Below are 14,823 nucleotides of genomic sequence, written 5' to 3'. Positions count from 1 at the left end.
ACTACAATAAATGGAATGGGGGGAAAAAACCCACCTTTGTTATCATAGAGTTAAGGTTTCCCAAAGAAGCTCATACCCTTCCAGAACATCAAGTGCATCAAAAGTCGTTTGCAATGTTGTTGTAGCCATGTTGGTCACAGGATATTAGACAGACAAAGTGGATGAGGTAATCTCTCTATTGGACCAAGTTCTATTGGTAATAAAGACAAGTTTTTGAGCCATAAAGACCTGAAGAAGAGCTCTGTGTAGCTTGAAAATGTGTCTCTTTCACCAACAGAAGTTGGTCCAATAAAAGATATTACCTTACCCACCAGGTGTCTCTAAGTTCATCAAAACTCAGACTTCTGAAAACCAGGACATACAGAGTTAATGCAGAGTTAATGCAGAGTTAATGCTCCACTGGAGCTGGCAATACTTACGATGAATTTTCTGCATACACTCCAACGGCCTTCACTGTGTTAGGTACACCTGTGTTGAGTGGTGGATGAATTAGGTGGAGCACCTTGGGAGATCTCTGAGTCTGATATGAGGAGAGTGGGGGGGTTAGTTTGAGAAGTGTCTCAGAGCTCTGATTGTGATATGAAATCTGAGTCTGCACACACACACCCACACTCCATATACGCTATCAAAGGAAAGAGGGGCATCTTTAAAAATCTAGCCATTAGAGCCCAGTTCTGCTTCCTCGTATCTCACATATTCTCTTTGGCTTTGTTGGGAGTTCTGGTGGTGCAAAAAGTGGAATTGCTGGACCTCAAATTATCAGCATTACAGTAACTCGTCACCTAACACTGTAATTATGTTCCTGAAAAATGTGAATTTATGCAAAATGATATTAAGCAAATCCAATTTCCCCATAAGAATTAATGTAAATAGGGGGAGTTAGGTTTCAGGGAAATTTTTTTCACCAGACAAAAGACATTATATACATATACAGTATAAATTTTAAACAATTTTAAATGAACAGTTTAATATTGTACACAGCAATAAATGATTGTGAAGCTTGGTTGAGGTGGTGGAATAGGAGGGTGGAATATTTCCCAGGGAATGCCTTGCTGCTAAATGATGAACTAGCACTCAGCTGAGCCCTCAAGGGTTAATAGGCTGTTGTTAATGTAGCCTTACACTCTACAAGGCAGCATGGACTGAGGCAGAAGGGAGGAAACACAATAGATGCAGGGCAGTAGCTGCAAACACTTCCCTGCAAAAACTGAACATGATGTTGAGCCCACGCTATCCAGCTGGAGTGCACCACTCCCTCCTCCTGACAGCACATGCACAGCTGCACAGGTGCTGACTTTCCAAAGTGCTGGGGGGTGCATGCATGAGTGAGAGAGACGTGCATTGCCCCTTTAAGTATGCTGAGCCCAGTTCAGGTATGTTGCCCTTTTAAGCAGGTCCCCCAGTTCAGACAGGAAGCAACAGCTTCCAGGAAGCTCCCTCCTTTCTGTCCCTGAGCCCAGTCTCCCTCCTCTGCTTTGTGGAGAGGGGGTATGGAGCGAGGGGGGGCAGGAGCAGGGGGACATCCTGATATCAGCACCCCTCTCCCCCACTTCCCCATCAAGCAGGAAACTCCTGAGAGCAGCTCCAAGGCAGAAGGCAGGGCAGGAGCAGCAGGGCAGTGTGGGGAGGGCCACCTGAAATGCTGCTGGGCAGCTGCTGAGCCACATACCTTACAGAGAATTTAGGGGAGCTGATGGGGGGGGGGGCTGTGAGCCCCCCTTGGTTCTAATCCCCACAAGGAGGGGCTGCTCTTCTGGAGAATCCTGCAAGCAGTGGACAAAGCAGGCAGCTGCCAAACAACTTATAAGGGAGCATTTTCCAACTTTAAACGAGCTTGTTCCCTAATAGATCAGCAACGAAACAATGTTAACAGAACAACATTAAGTGAAGAGTTACCGTATTGTTTTAGTGATATGACTTGTGCATTCGGTGCTTGATCCTAGACTCACTGAAGTCAATAGCTAACTGATGTTAGTGCAGTATCAGGGCTTTAATCTTCTTCTGGTTAAAAAACTTCACTCAAAAAAGTACATAAATAAATAATCAAACACCCTTATCAGGAGACAAATTTGTACACAACTTTTATTTGTTGGAGGAAAAAGCATAACACTTACCAATTTCTGTATCATGTTTCCCTAAAAAAGAAACAAAAATAAATATAAATTATTATTAGAAACATAAGGTTTCGTTTTGTGAAAGATGAACACTGATTATATAATTCATGAGTCTTTGATGGATTTCACTTTCACAACACCAAGAGAAAAAGGTTTTCCTTCCTCCATCTCTTACCTGTTGTTTCTCACTATTGTCAGAACTGAGGTTAAGGCTGAGAGCCCATGTTTATTCAGACCCCTATTTTCTACTGTGTATATTTTTTTCATACTAATTGTTGGGGTGAAATTTATCAAGCTTAGTGTCATCCCAATTTCTTTTTAGCAATAAATGAAATTCCTAAAGTCCATCAGGACTGAGGGGAGAATAACTGCACAGGTCGGGGGGAAGTGGACTGAAAGAGTGAGGAGTGGACAGTGGTTTGATCTCACACACACCCTTTCCCAAGTGCTCCAGTCAGCTTGAGGCAGTACTGGGGAGACGTTCTCTCTGCCTGGTAAAGGGCTTATGCAGATCACTGCCCCCTGAAGCAAAGGGGAACATTTGTAACATTTCTTTCCCTGTGCTGCTGGGGACGGGGGCTTGGCCCAGGGTAGAATTTCATTCTTCACCTTTTTCATTTATTAGAAGACAATTTCATGCTAAATACATTACATTTGCCACTGACTTTTACCTTTTATTTTAAGTAGACAAAGAAGCAAGGCCAATAGAAACAAACAAAACCACCAGGATCACACTCAAAGCCATCATCCAGGGATTCACCCCAGGGAAAAGGAACCTTCTTCAATGCTTACCCAGACAGTAGGCCATAGCGATCGTTCGCCATTTGGTCCGTTCCTGCACAACCGGAAAGGCTTGACAGCCTGAGAGTCCAACATCGGAACAGCCTTGATGAACCCATGGAATAGGGGGTCTACCTCTGGGCCGCCTTCACCCCTTGTTGGTGGAATTTTATCTTGGAAAAAGGAACCTGAGAAATAAAACTCCCAGGACTTGCATTAGTTTGGAAGCAGGGACAAAACTAATTTTTTTCTATTGTATGTGTGCAATAAGAGTGGAAGCATGGCCTCATCTACACTACATAAAAGTCCAGATACTGATTTTAAAAATGACTCTAGGCAACACAGCTTTAGCACTGATTTATCTGTGAATGAACAGGACTAGTTTGATTCATTGGCATTCAGAGGTTCATAGAGCTCAGGGGCAAATTCTCTGCTCATAAGACCACATTGACTTCAGTGGAGTTATGTCTGCAAATATTTTGGCCTGCAGTGTTCAGCGACATTCAGGAATTGCCAAATTAATTAGAATATTTTTGCAACTCACTAGTTCCCCACAATATTTGGATGAATCATTATCACAATTAATCCAAACATTAAGTGAAGCAAATTAATCAGTCTTCACTTGCTGTTCTTGTGTTTTCAATGTTTAGGTCGCCGAGGCAGGGTGGGCATTTCAGACATGCCTACAGCATTCTCCATATGTGGCTTGTGCTCTGGTTTTGTGAAACTTGTGTAAGTCAGCTTAATAGTGACCTATATTCATTAGCATAAATCCATCAAGAACTGACTTAAACTAAATATATAGGCCACTCTGAAACTGAAATAAGAGTGTTCAGACAAGAGGTATTATCAGTAACTAAATAGATAGTCAGTGCAACTTTTGTGAGTAGACAAAAGCAAAGTGAGCGATGAGCCCAAGTTCCATGGAATGTCAACAGAAAGAGCACCACACAATTTGCATGACATTTCATACAGTGAAAAGATAGCAAACAAACCACAGCATCAGAATTACTACATTCTAGAAATCATTGAGAGGAAGATAGGTGTGCAGGAATAAGCTGTTTCTATGCAGTGCTTAATCTGTAATGAAAGAGCTGCCGGGGCTCAAGCAATTTTTTTACTTTCATAACTGATGCAGCGAGGCCAGAGGACTATGAACCGTCAAGCCTAGAGGTGCCGGGGCTCAGCCCTGCCAAGCCCTGGCACACATTAAGCACTGGTTTTATGGTTCTGTGATTTGGGTGAATATTTATTCTCAAAATTATGGGAGAGGATTTTTGTTTGTTTGCTTTTTGGGTGGGGGAGTAAGAGTTTCAGGACATTCAGAGTTAGATTAAATTTACATGAAACTCAAAACTCTGGTACACTGAATATTCAAAATTCAGGTAATCAGACTGCCTGAACTGTGACCCTGTTAAGATACCACTCTGCCATTTTCTTTGCTTGTATGTAGATTGTAAAATGTGCACCACGGATTCTTCAGTTCTTTGTTTCCTGTATTTTGTTTTGTTTCTGGTGGTGGTAATTTCAGTGTGGGGTTTGACTGGTAATTGACCTGCTACGTAAATTGTTGATTCCTTTTCTTGATTGAGAAAGGTATTACTGATCCAACAGTTTGAATGTTCTCTCATAATAAAAGAATTTTCTGTTTCAAACAGGCCGTTATGCCCCAGGGATTTTGCTTCATAGATTGATGGTAAATGTTGCCCACTGAGATCGCTCCCTAGCACCTTGGGCTCTGGGTACCACCCAGATGACTGACAAACCACCCGGATCCCTCCACCCTGGTGATGCTCAATAGAGATGAGAGGGTTGAAGCCCAAACCTGTGTATATATACATACTATACATGTGGATATCCATGGGCATTTCATCAACATCAAACTGGGATGGTCAAGGAAGGTGCATGATGCATGCATCTTTAGGAACACTGGCCTGTACAGAAATCTGCAAGCAGGGACTTTCTTTCCAGAGCAGAAGATTCCAGTGGGGGATGGTGAAATGCCAATAGCAATCCTGGGAGACCCAGTGTACCCTTTATTCCAATGGCTCATGAAACCTTAGATGGGAAATCTGCACAGCAGCAAGGAGTGCTTCAACAATAGGTTGAGCAGGTGCAGAATGACTGTACAATGTGCCTTTGGCAGATTAAAAGCATGCTGGTGCTGCCTTTATGGAATGCTAGACCTAAATGAGGAAACTATTCCCATGGTGATAGCAGCTGGGGGCATGCTCTATAATAGCTGTGAGGCTAAGGGTGAAATGGGGGAGTGGGGGAGGTTTAGATTGGATATTAGGAAAAACTTTTTCACTAAGAGGGTGGTGAAACACTGGAATGCGTTACCTAGGGAGGTGGTAGAATCTCCTTCCTTAGAGGTTTTTAAGGTCAGGCTTGACAAAGCCCTGGCTGGGATGATTTAACTGGGAATTGGTCCTGCTTCGAGCAGGGGGTTGGACTAGATGACCTTCTGGGGTCCCTTCCAACCCTGATATTCTATGATTCTATGATAAATGTTTCCCACAGTGTGGAGCACGGAAGCGGATCACCTGGTGGCTTATTTTAAGCAGCCAGATACCAGGACTGCTAGAGGAACATAATGGGAAGCTATTGGAATCAGGGAGGCTTTGAGACAACATTTTGATAATGAACACCAGTAATGTGTATTTCTACAAAGCACTCTGCCATGCTTTGTTAACTTGCTGCTTTGCATTAAAATTTTGATGATTCCTGACCAGGATTTGCAGTCAGCAAGTGTATAACTATTAGCAGCGACCACCATGTGTCGGCGACAAATAAAGATTGGTATCTTTCAGAGTTTGTTTTTATTAAATAACAATTAACAACACACACAAAAGGATTGGTGGGAAGGGAGAAAAAAGCGTATGGCAGTACGCTCTCATAACTGTGTGTAAATCCAGCTATCGTTTTGGAAACTGTCCAAAGGGATGGATGGAACGGCATACAGAGATGTTCTGGGATGTTGCAAGGAATGCGTGGGAGGAGTTTGGGGAAGGCATGGAAAGCAGTTCTGTAATGGCTGGTGAGGGAGCACTCATGTGTTCTGCCTGGAGCATGATTAGGGACCTCAACATTGCTGTTTGCTCCTCCATCATTTTTATCATCCACTCCTGGCCCTTTACAATGTGTTCCTTGCTCTCCTTTCTGGCCTCCCTGTGAGTTTGAATTATTTTTCCTTTAAAGTCTTTGTCCACTCCCTGTATCCTCTTTTTTCAGCCTCAGAGGATTGGAGCACCTCTCAGAACATGTCCTCCTTGCTGCACCTTGGTCACTTCCTTATTTGGTGGAGGTGTTCCCCCAGTGTGTAGGAAGATCCCCTGAAGGCCAAATCTATAGAAACACAAGAAACAATTCACAGAAGCATGATTTTTAGTTCACGCACAGCACTGAAACATTATAGTGTAAAAATATACCTCTTTTTACATACAAATCACTTTCTCAGTGACCCTTGGCAAGCACACATCTCAGCAAGCATCTTAAACATGGTGAGTGCCCTCCAGGGGAGGGGGAGAGGTTGGGTGCTCAAGATAGGGCAAAGGGTCTAGGTGTTTTTTTAAAGGGATCACTGCAGGTGTCTAGGGACAATATTGCTAATTCAGCCACCATTTTCCACAGGTGGGGGTCATAGAAGCCAATATCTCACTCCTGAGGGTAAGCAAGGATGCAAGGGTGCATCCCTGAAGTACTTGCATGAGAGGAAAGTGATCAGGAACAGCCAGCATGGATTCACCAAGGGAAGGTCATGCCTGACTAATCTAATCGCCTTTTATGATGAGATTACTGGTTCTGTGGATGAAGGGAAAGCAGTGGATGTATTGTTTCTTGACTTTAGCAAAGCTTTTGACACGGTCTCCCATTGTATTCTTGTCAGCAAGTTAAGGAAGTATGGGCTGGATGAATGCACTATAAGGTGGGTAGAAAGCTGGCTAAATTGTCGGGCTCAACGGGTAGTGATCAATGGCTCCATGTCTAGTTGGCAGCCGGTATCAAGTGGAGTGCCCCAAGGGTCGGTCCTGGGGCCGGTTTTATTCAATATCTTCATAAATGATCTGGAAGATGGTGTGGATTGCACTCTCAGCAAATTTGCGGATGATACTAAACTGGGAGGAGTGGTAGATACGCTGGAGGGGAGGGATAGGATACAGAAGGACCTAGACCAATTGGAAGATTGGGCCAAAAGGAATCTGATGAGGTTCAATAAGGATAAGTGCAGGGTCCTGCACTTAGGACGGAAGAACCCAATGCACAGCTACAGACTAGGGACCGAATGGCTAGGCAGCAGTTCTGCAGAAAAGGACCTAGGGGTGACAGTGGACGAGAAGCTGGATATGAGTCAGCAGTGTGCCCTTGTTGCCAAGAAGGCCAATGGCATTTTGGGATGTATAAGTAGGGGCATAGCGAGCAGATCGAGGGACGTGATCGTTCCCCTCTATTCGACATTGGTGAGGCCTCATCTGGAGTACTGTGTCCAGTTTTGGGCCCCACACTTCAAGAAGGATGTGGATAAATTGGAGAGAGTCCAGCGAAGGGCAACAAAAATGATTAGGGGACTGGAACACATGAGTTATGAGGAGAGGCTGAGGGAGCTGGGATTGTTTAGCCTGCAGAAGAGAAGAATGAGGGGGGATTTGATAGCTGCTTTCAACTACCTGAAAGGGGGTTCCAAAGAGGATGGCTCTAGACTGTTCTCAATGGTAGCAGATGACAGAACGAGGAGTAATGGTCTCAAGTTGCAGTGGGGGAGGTTTAGATTGGATATTAGGAAAAACTTTTTCACTAAGAGGGTGGTGAAACACTGGAATGCGTTACCTAGGGAGGTGGTAGAATCTCCTTCCTTAGAGGTTTTTAAGGTCAGGCTTGACAAAGCCCTGGCTGGGATGATTTAACTGGGAATTGGTCCTGCTTTGAGCAGGGGGTTGGACTAGATGACCGTCTGGGGTCCCTTCCAACCCTGATATTCTATGATTCTATGATTCTATGATCTCCTACAGGCATGGGATTCCAGACCCACTCGGCTGGGCCTGATGCTCACGGGGAGGGAGCTTGAGAGGGAGGTGAGGACCTTGTATTCCCCATCCTTCAGACACATTGTCCAGTATCCATTCCCAGGTGTGAGTCTGACTGGCCCCTTCCTGCTCACAGATTCTCTACAAACCCCCAGAGTCCAGCCTGTCTTGTCTCCCACCTCCACCTCCCAGTAACACCTCCCGTCCATAAATCCCTCAGCACCCAGGACAATGGGGAAAGTATCAAATCTCTTAGGATTATCGGGAAGATCCTGTGGGGTATGTCCATCTCTCACATGTTTAAGATCCTCAGACCAGGATGAGCCAGGGATTTGATGTGTCTGGATCCAGAGTCATGTTCACTGGGGAGAGAGTCACAGAATCAGTGCCAGGGTCAGGGGCTGGTCACTAGGATGAAAGGGAAATTAACCTTCATTCCCATTAATCACTGTGTCATGGGGCCCCCATGCAATGCCAGGAGGAAGGATATGCCCCAGGGGTGGGAGGGGAATCAGAGAGTTGTGGGGAGGAGCAAGTGTGAGGGGGTTGGGATCAAAGGCTGGGAGATGGTTGGGCAAGGGAAAGGGTTTCCACCCACAGGAAGGAGGGACAAGCACCAAAGGGACAGAGAGGATTGAGGGGTGGTGCGGGTGTCAGGGGGGCTATAGGGGACAAGGGGAGATGTAGTCACTGCGGGGCAAAGAGCAGGAGAGGGAAGGTGCCTGAGGAAGAGGAGGTGAGGTAATGGGGAGGCACCAGAGGGACAGAGAATGTTGAGGGGAGGGGCCTTCATGGGGAAGAAAGTGGTTGAAGGAAGAGCCAGGTATCAAGACGGCAGAGGGAAGGGGCTTGCATCAGTGAGGCAGAGGGGGTGAGCAGAGAGCCAGATGTTGGGGGTGAGGGAAGATGCAGGTATCAGAGGGTGTGGTGGGGCAAGCGGAAGAACAGGCATCAAAAGGTGGAAAAGGCAGGTATCAGTAGTAAGAGGGGGGAAGAGGGAAGGGACAGGCCACATGGGAATAGAGGCAGAGAAGAGAGGAGTGGGACAGTCACCTGGGGAGAAAATGGGGGCAAGGGAAGCCCTGGGCACCAGAGGATAAAGGAGTGGTGAGGAAAGAGGTGGGCACCCAGGGTTAGAGGGGGGCAAAGGAGAAGGGTGGGCACCAAGTGGGCAGATAAGGAGAAAGAGAGGGGCAGGCCCAGTGGGGCCTGAGCGGGGACAAGGGAAGGGGTGGGAACCACTGAGGCAGAGGGCAGCGAGAGGATGTAGCTGATCTGCAACTGCTAGCAGCCAATATCTCTGATGATGGGACACTAGATGGGGAGGACTTTGAGTTACTACAGAGAATTCTTTCCCAGGTATCTGGCTGGTGGGTCTTGCCCACATACTCAAGGTCTAACTGATCCCCATACTTGGGGTCAGGAAGGAATTTTCCCCTGGGTCAGACTGGCAGAGATCTGAGGGATTTTCACCTTCCTCTGCAACATGGGGCATAGGTCACTTGCAGGTTTAAACTAGTGTAAATGGTGGATTCTCTGTAAACTTGAAATCTTTAAATCATGATTTGAGGACTTTAGTAACTCTTCCAGAGGTTAGAGGTCTATTTCTGGAGTGGGTGGGTGAGGCTCTGTGGTCTGCAATGTGCAGGAAGTCTGACTAGATGATCATGATGGTCCCTTCTGACCTTTGAGTTTATGAGTAAAGTAGATCCCAGCAAGGGACTTTTGTTTCAGATTTTTCAGATTACATGGAGTTATTTAAGTAGTGCCGAAGAGGGTAAACTGAGGCAAGGTACTTGCAGGGCCACCCTGAGGCAGCTGAGTGGAGTACTTAAATGTGCTTCCCCTGACTATATGGTATCAGAAGTGGAATCTGAGATCCCATTCCACCAAGAACGGATGACCAAGCAGCATGGCACAAGCACTTCCATGACGGTGGGACATTCACTCTCTCAAGGTAGTGTCAGGAGGGCAGCAACAACTATGGGAGTTCCAGCTCCCATATTTCGAAGGAACTAAGCAACCACAGTGGTGCCTCAAAGAAGGTCAGTGATTTGAAAGAGTCAGCCACCACAGACAACCACAAGAGAAGAAAGCACAGGACTGGTCCAATATTAGGTACCGACTGTGGGCAAGATGGGCAAATAAGATGGGGTTGGCCCCCAGAAACCAGGATGCTGAGACTGGCCTGGTTTCCCAGAAGAGTCAGAGAAGAGGGGAGTTCCAGGTTATTAAATACGTCCTGCCATGGGGAAGTCATGCCATCCTGCCATGGGGAAGTCAGGCCTAGCTACTGTCATGTCAAAACAGACGACTGTAGGAATCCCTTTTTGCTCCAGGAAGAGTGACCCCTTCATGGGTTTGTTTCAAATGTAGGGAAAGGGACATGTAAAATACTGCTTTCCTACAAGAACTTTGGATTTTGGAAAGAAGGGGTGTTGCTATGGGGCAGTAAGAATTTCTAATACTGGGCAAAATGAATAGCTAAGAAAGTAGGTCCTGGGGTATAAGCTTCAGGGGAAGAGGCCAGCCAAGGGTTTCAGACTTCGCTCCGCTTACCAGGGGTATCTTAAGTTCACTCCCAGATTCAAAGTTTGGGAGTTTGGGGAGACTGAGTAGCTCCCTCCAGAAGTCTGAAAGGACTCCAGTAGAAAAAGGTGCAACAAGAAGCTCTAGAGAACAGCAGGCTCTCTGGGCCAGGGCAGCTGGGGAGAAGGCTAAATGTGATTCAAAAGTTTTGGTGGTCTCGAGAGATGGGTGTTATAAGAACTCTGAGAGGGATATTTAACAGGTATGTAATTAGCAGGCCCACGTGTGGACTTTCTCATAGAAACTGGCCAAGCAATGGGAGCAAACCCAGTAACCAGTGGACAGGCAGAAGGAGCTACTCACAGAGCAGGAGAGAAGCCATCTGGTTGTGAGTAAGGAGAGTAAATGAGTCAAGGCTCTGAAGAAGGAACATGGCATTCAGCAGAAGAAATTCTGCTCTAGCTTCCAGAAGCCCAGCAGTTGAAGATAAAGCTCCAACACCCGTGTGAGCCAAGTACCGGGGAGATTATTCAAATGTAGGAGAAACTCACAGCTGCTGAATGTACCAAGTGCCAGGCACCACACCACAGGGATGAAGTGGCAAATGCAATTGTCAATACCCCTTGTCAAGGATCCCTGGTCCTAAACAAGAAGAAACACCTGGAGCCCTGAATAGTTCAGCCAAGAGAGGAGCAAAGCAACAGGGAGACGGCGAACAAGAGTCTCAAGACAGCCAAACTGCAGGCTGCCAAGGTAGAAAATGAGCCATGCAAGGGGAAAGCTACTCAGGAGCCAAAACTGAAAGAGCTTGAACAAGCCCTAGGCCTTGTGAATGAGATGCTCCAGAAAGGGCTACAGAACAGGAGTAGTGTGGCTGGAAAGCTAGAAGAGTGTTTGCTGGGATATATGAGCCTGCTACGCTGGTTAGATGGTAGTAACCAGGAGACCTTGAAACTGAGGATATGTCTGCATTTGAGATAGGAGGTGTGATTCCCAGCTTCTGTAGACATACCCTCCCTAGCTCTGCTCAATTTAGTGTGCTAGCTGGGGAAGTACAGGCACATTGGGCCACCCATTTGAATACATACCAAAGAGGTCCAGGTGAGTTTGTACTTAGGTGGCTAGGTCAATCTGCCACCTGTACTACCCTGGCCACATGGCTATCTTTAGGTGCTAGCCTGGGTACATCTACGTGAGCTGGGAATCACCTCCCAGCTCAAATGTAGATGTATCCTGAGACAAAAGAAGGAACAGCTCCTAGAACAAGTTAAAGAACTAGAAAGGCTAAAGCCAATGGCTCAGGAGATGGCAAAGATGCATGAAGAGGGCTCTGGTATGTGCGATAACACAGAAAGTCCAACAATAAATTACCAGGAGGCTGCATGTACACAGGGGAGAGGAGTGATGCTGTGGGTGTCCTAGAGGACTTTTTAGGGGAACAAGTTGATCACCCACAGAAGGACTGGATGTCGATGGACACAAAGACAGAGGTGGGGGCTACAAGGGAAGCTGCACTAGTGGCCATGTCCTCTATAGCTACCCAGCAAAGCCATCCACTAATGAACTGGAGACAGCTAGAAGAAAAGGTTGCTGCAGCTGAAGGGAGTAGGGCAGAAGGCCTTGCACAACTAAACACCCTCCAGGCCCAAAGGCTGAGGTCTGGCAGGCGCGAGAGGAGATGCAAAGCTCAAGGGACTGGATCTCAGCCCAAGCCATCCAGCAGGAGCAGGAGCTGGCCTGTCTTAGCACTGAGAAAGTGACCAGGGAACAGCAATCTTTGTTGTTGCAAAAAGAGATGACAAAGCTCCAGAACCAGCTTAAGATTGAGGGTGGAATGAAGCCCAACTCTGAGACACATCCGATGTTGGAGATCCCAGAGGCTGAGGTGATGGCCTTGTGGCAAGAGCTGAAATTATGCCAGAGAGAGAAAGCATGGCTTCTCCAGAAAACTGATCAGTTGGGCAGTGAGGTATACCAGCCGGCTGGAGAAAAGAACAGCACTGAGGTGGGTTTAGAGGTACAGGACCATTGAGTGGAAGATGGGCTGTCTGAGGAGGGGATTCCACATGCTGAAAGGAAAAGCCACCATGTTAATTACTTTAAAACACACGTTCAAGAGGAATCTGAAATAATAAGGGACAAGACAGGGGACCTCTCCCCCAGAGGCCTGAAAGAGCAACACAAAGCCTGAACCAGAGCAGGTCTAAAAAGAAGTCCATCCTAAAGGAAAGGCTGTCCACCCCAGGGGAGGAGCAGAAAGGTACTTTTCCAGCTGATAACATTGCACATGGTCATGTGGGCTGACGAGGATCTGAAATGGACTCCCCTAGCTCCTTTATTGAAGGCTTCAGGAAAAAAAGATTCAGTGTTTAATAATTAGAAACATTAACAAGAAGATAGTCTGAGTAAAAGATTACCTTGACTCCAAAGGGTGCATGTGAGTCTACTGGGGGATGCTGCTGTCCCAGAGACCATGAGGCAGCCTTATGCTGATTGGGCCAGTAGGCTTGACTGACAAAGAGTACAGTAATTAATTGTAGTGTAGACATGCCCTTACAAGGAGTACAAGTTGTTGTGAGCTACTCCATGCTGAAGACTATGGGGGATTTTACCCATCACATGAGCTACATAGAATGTTGGGGACACAACTCCTGGTCTCTTCATACTTTGGAATAAAAATATGGCCAAGGGCCTTGCAGATTTCCTTGTGGCAGCAGGGCAGGAAGTATCCCCTGTAGAATATAACCGACATTACCCATGGTCAAGTCTACCTTTGGGTACAGGGGGGATATGTCATGGGGACTAGCCCTTTAAGGGGAATCAGTGCCCAGGCTACCTGTGACATGCTCACAAAAAGGAAAACCAGCCATCCCAGACCCAAATGGAAGTAACTAAATCCTTAGATGGGTTACCAGAGCTCAGCTGAAGGGACCCCAGAAAGAGGAAGTTGCTGAGGAGAGGGGCTCCCAGGAGAGCTCACTAGAGCAGAGAGCCTAGAGAGAGGAGCTCCCAGAGATGACTATTACAGCAGCAGCAGCTGTAGCAGGACAGAACCCTGCAGGTGAGGATTGTAGGGAAATATGTGCAGTCTGAACTGAAGCCAGCTCCAGGAAGAAGGGCTGCAGGTTCCTGACTCAAGGAGTGTGAGGAGTTTGAGGGAGAGCCAGGGGCTGGAGCAGAGTGAATGAGATTTTATTTTTGATGGTTTACTTGGACTCAAAATAGGGGACTTTTACTGAGATCTTTCAGACAGTGCACAGTGCCATTAACCAATCAGGGGATGGTGGGGTGGAAGGAAAGGGTTAATCCCAGTGTGGTGGCACGTTGCTGCCCAGCCCTGGCTGGTCTCTGCCCTCCGAGTGCAGCACAGGGCGTGTGTCTCTGAGCAGATCCCTGCCCACTCGGCCAGGCCATTTGTCCCAGGCAAGTTAGATGTCTTCAAGTCACCAGAGCCTGATGAAATGCATCCTAGAATACTCAAGGAGCTGACTGAGGAGATATCTGAGCCATAAGTGATTATCTTTGAAAAGTCATGAGAGATGGGAGAGATTCCAGAAGACTGGAAAAGGGCAAATAGAGTGCCAACCTATAAAAAGGAAATAAGGACAAACCATGGAATTAAAAATTAGACAGCTTAACTTCTGTACCCGGAAAGATAATGGAGCAAATAATTAAGCAATCAATTTGCAAACATCTAGAAGATAATAAGGTGATAAGTAACAGTCAGCATGGATTTGTCAAGAACAAATCATGTCAAACTAACCTGATAGCTTTCTTTGACAGGATAACAAGCCTTGTGGATGGGGGGAAGCGGTAGAATGTGGTATATCTTGACTTTAGTAATAAAGCTCTTGATACTGTCTCACCTGAGCTGCTCATAAATAAAGTGGGGAAATGCAACCTAGATGGAGCTATTTTAAGGTGGGTGCAAAACTGGTTGGAAAACCGTTCCCAGAGAGTAGTTATCAGTGGTTCACAGTCAAGCTGGAGGGGCATATCAAGTGGAGTCCTGCAGGAATCAGTTCTCGGTCCAGTTCTGTTCAATATCTTTATCAATGATTTATACAATGACATTGAGAGTACACTTATAAGGTTTGCAGATGATAGCAAGCAAGTGCTTTGGAGGATAGGATAAAAATTCAAAATGATCTGGACAAACTGGAGCAATGCTCTGAACTAAATAGGATGAAATTCAATAAGGGCAAATGCAGAGTACTCCATTTAGGAAGAAACAATCAGTTGCACACATACAAAATGGGAAATGACTGCCCAGGAAGGAGTACTGTGGAAAGGGATCTGGAGGTCATAGTAGACCATAAGCTAAATATGAGTCAACAGTGTAAAACTGTTGCCAAAAAAAACCAATCATTCTGGGA

At 46.3% G+C, this 14,823-nt stretch overlaps 2 protein-coding genes and 1 long non-coding RNA gene across 6 annotated transcripts in view; all 3 read right to left on the bottom strand.

Annotated features, from left to right (window-relative positions):
* LOC140904638 (uncharacterized) overlaps positions 1-14,823 on the bottom strand; it is an 819,798-nt gene that overhangs the window by 509,916 nt on the left and 295,059 nt on the right.
* The window catches only part of LOC144929355 (C-type lectin domain family 2 member D2-like), a 287,754-nt gene that overhangs the window by 144,755 nt on the left and 128,176 nt on the right, over positions 1-14,823 (bottom strand). The window lies entirely within an intron of this gene.
* The window catches only part of LOC140898295 (uncharacterized), a 42,011-nt gene continuing 32,889 nt past the window's right edge, over positions 5,702-14,823 (bottom strand). For all 4 annotated transcript variants that reach the window (XR_013634689.1, XR_012154935.2, XR_012154936.2 and 1 more), the window contains one exon: positions 5,702-6,242. This is a non-coding gene — a long non-coding RNA (uncharacterized LOC140898295). The remainder of the gene's footprint in view (positions 6,243-14,823) is intronic.

Source organism: Lepidochelys kempii, chromosome 14, assembly GCF_965140285.1.
Source record: "Lepidochelys kempii isolate rLepKem1 chromosome 14, rLepKem1.hap1, whole genome shotgun sequence".
Taxonomy (NCBI): Eukaryota; Metazoa; Chordata; order Testudines; family Cheloniidae; genus Lepidochelys; species Lepidochelys kempii.
This window is presented reverse-complemented; position numbering and strand designations above follow the sequence as displayed.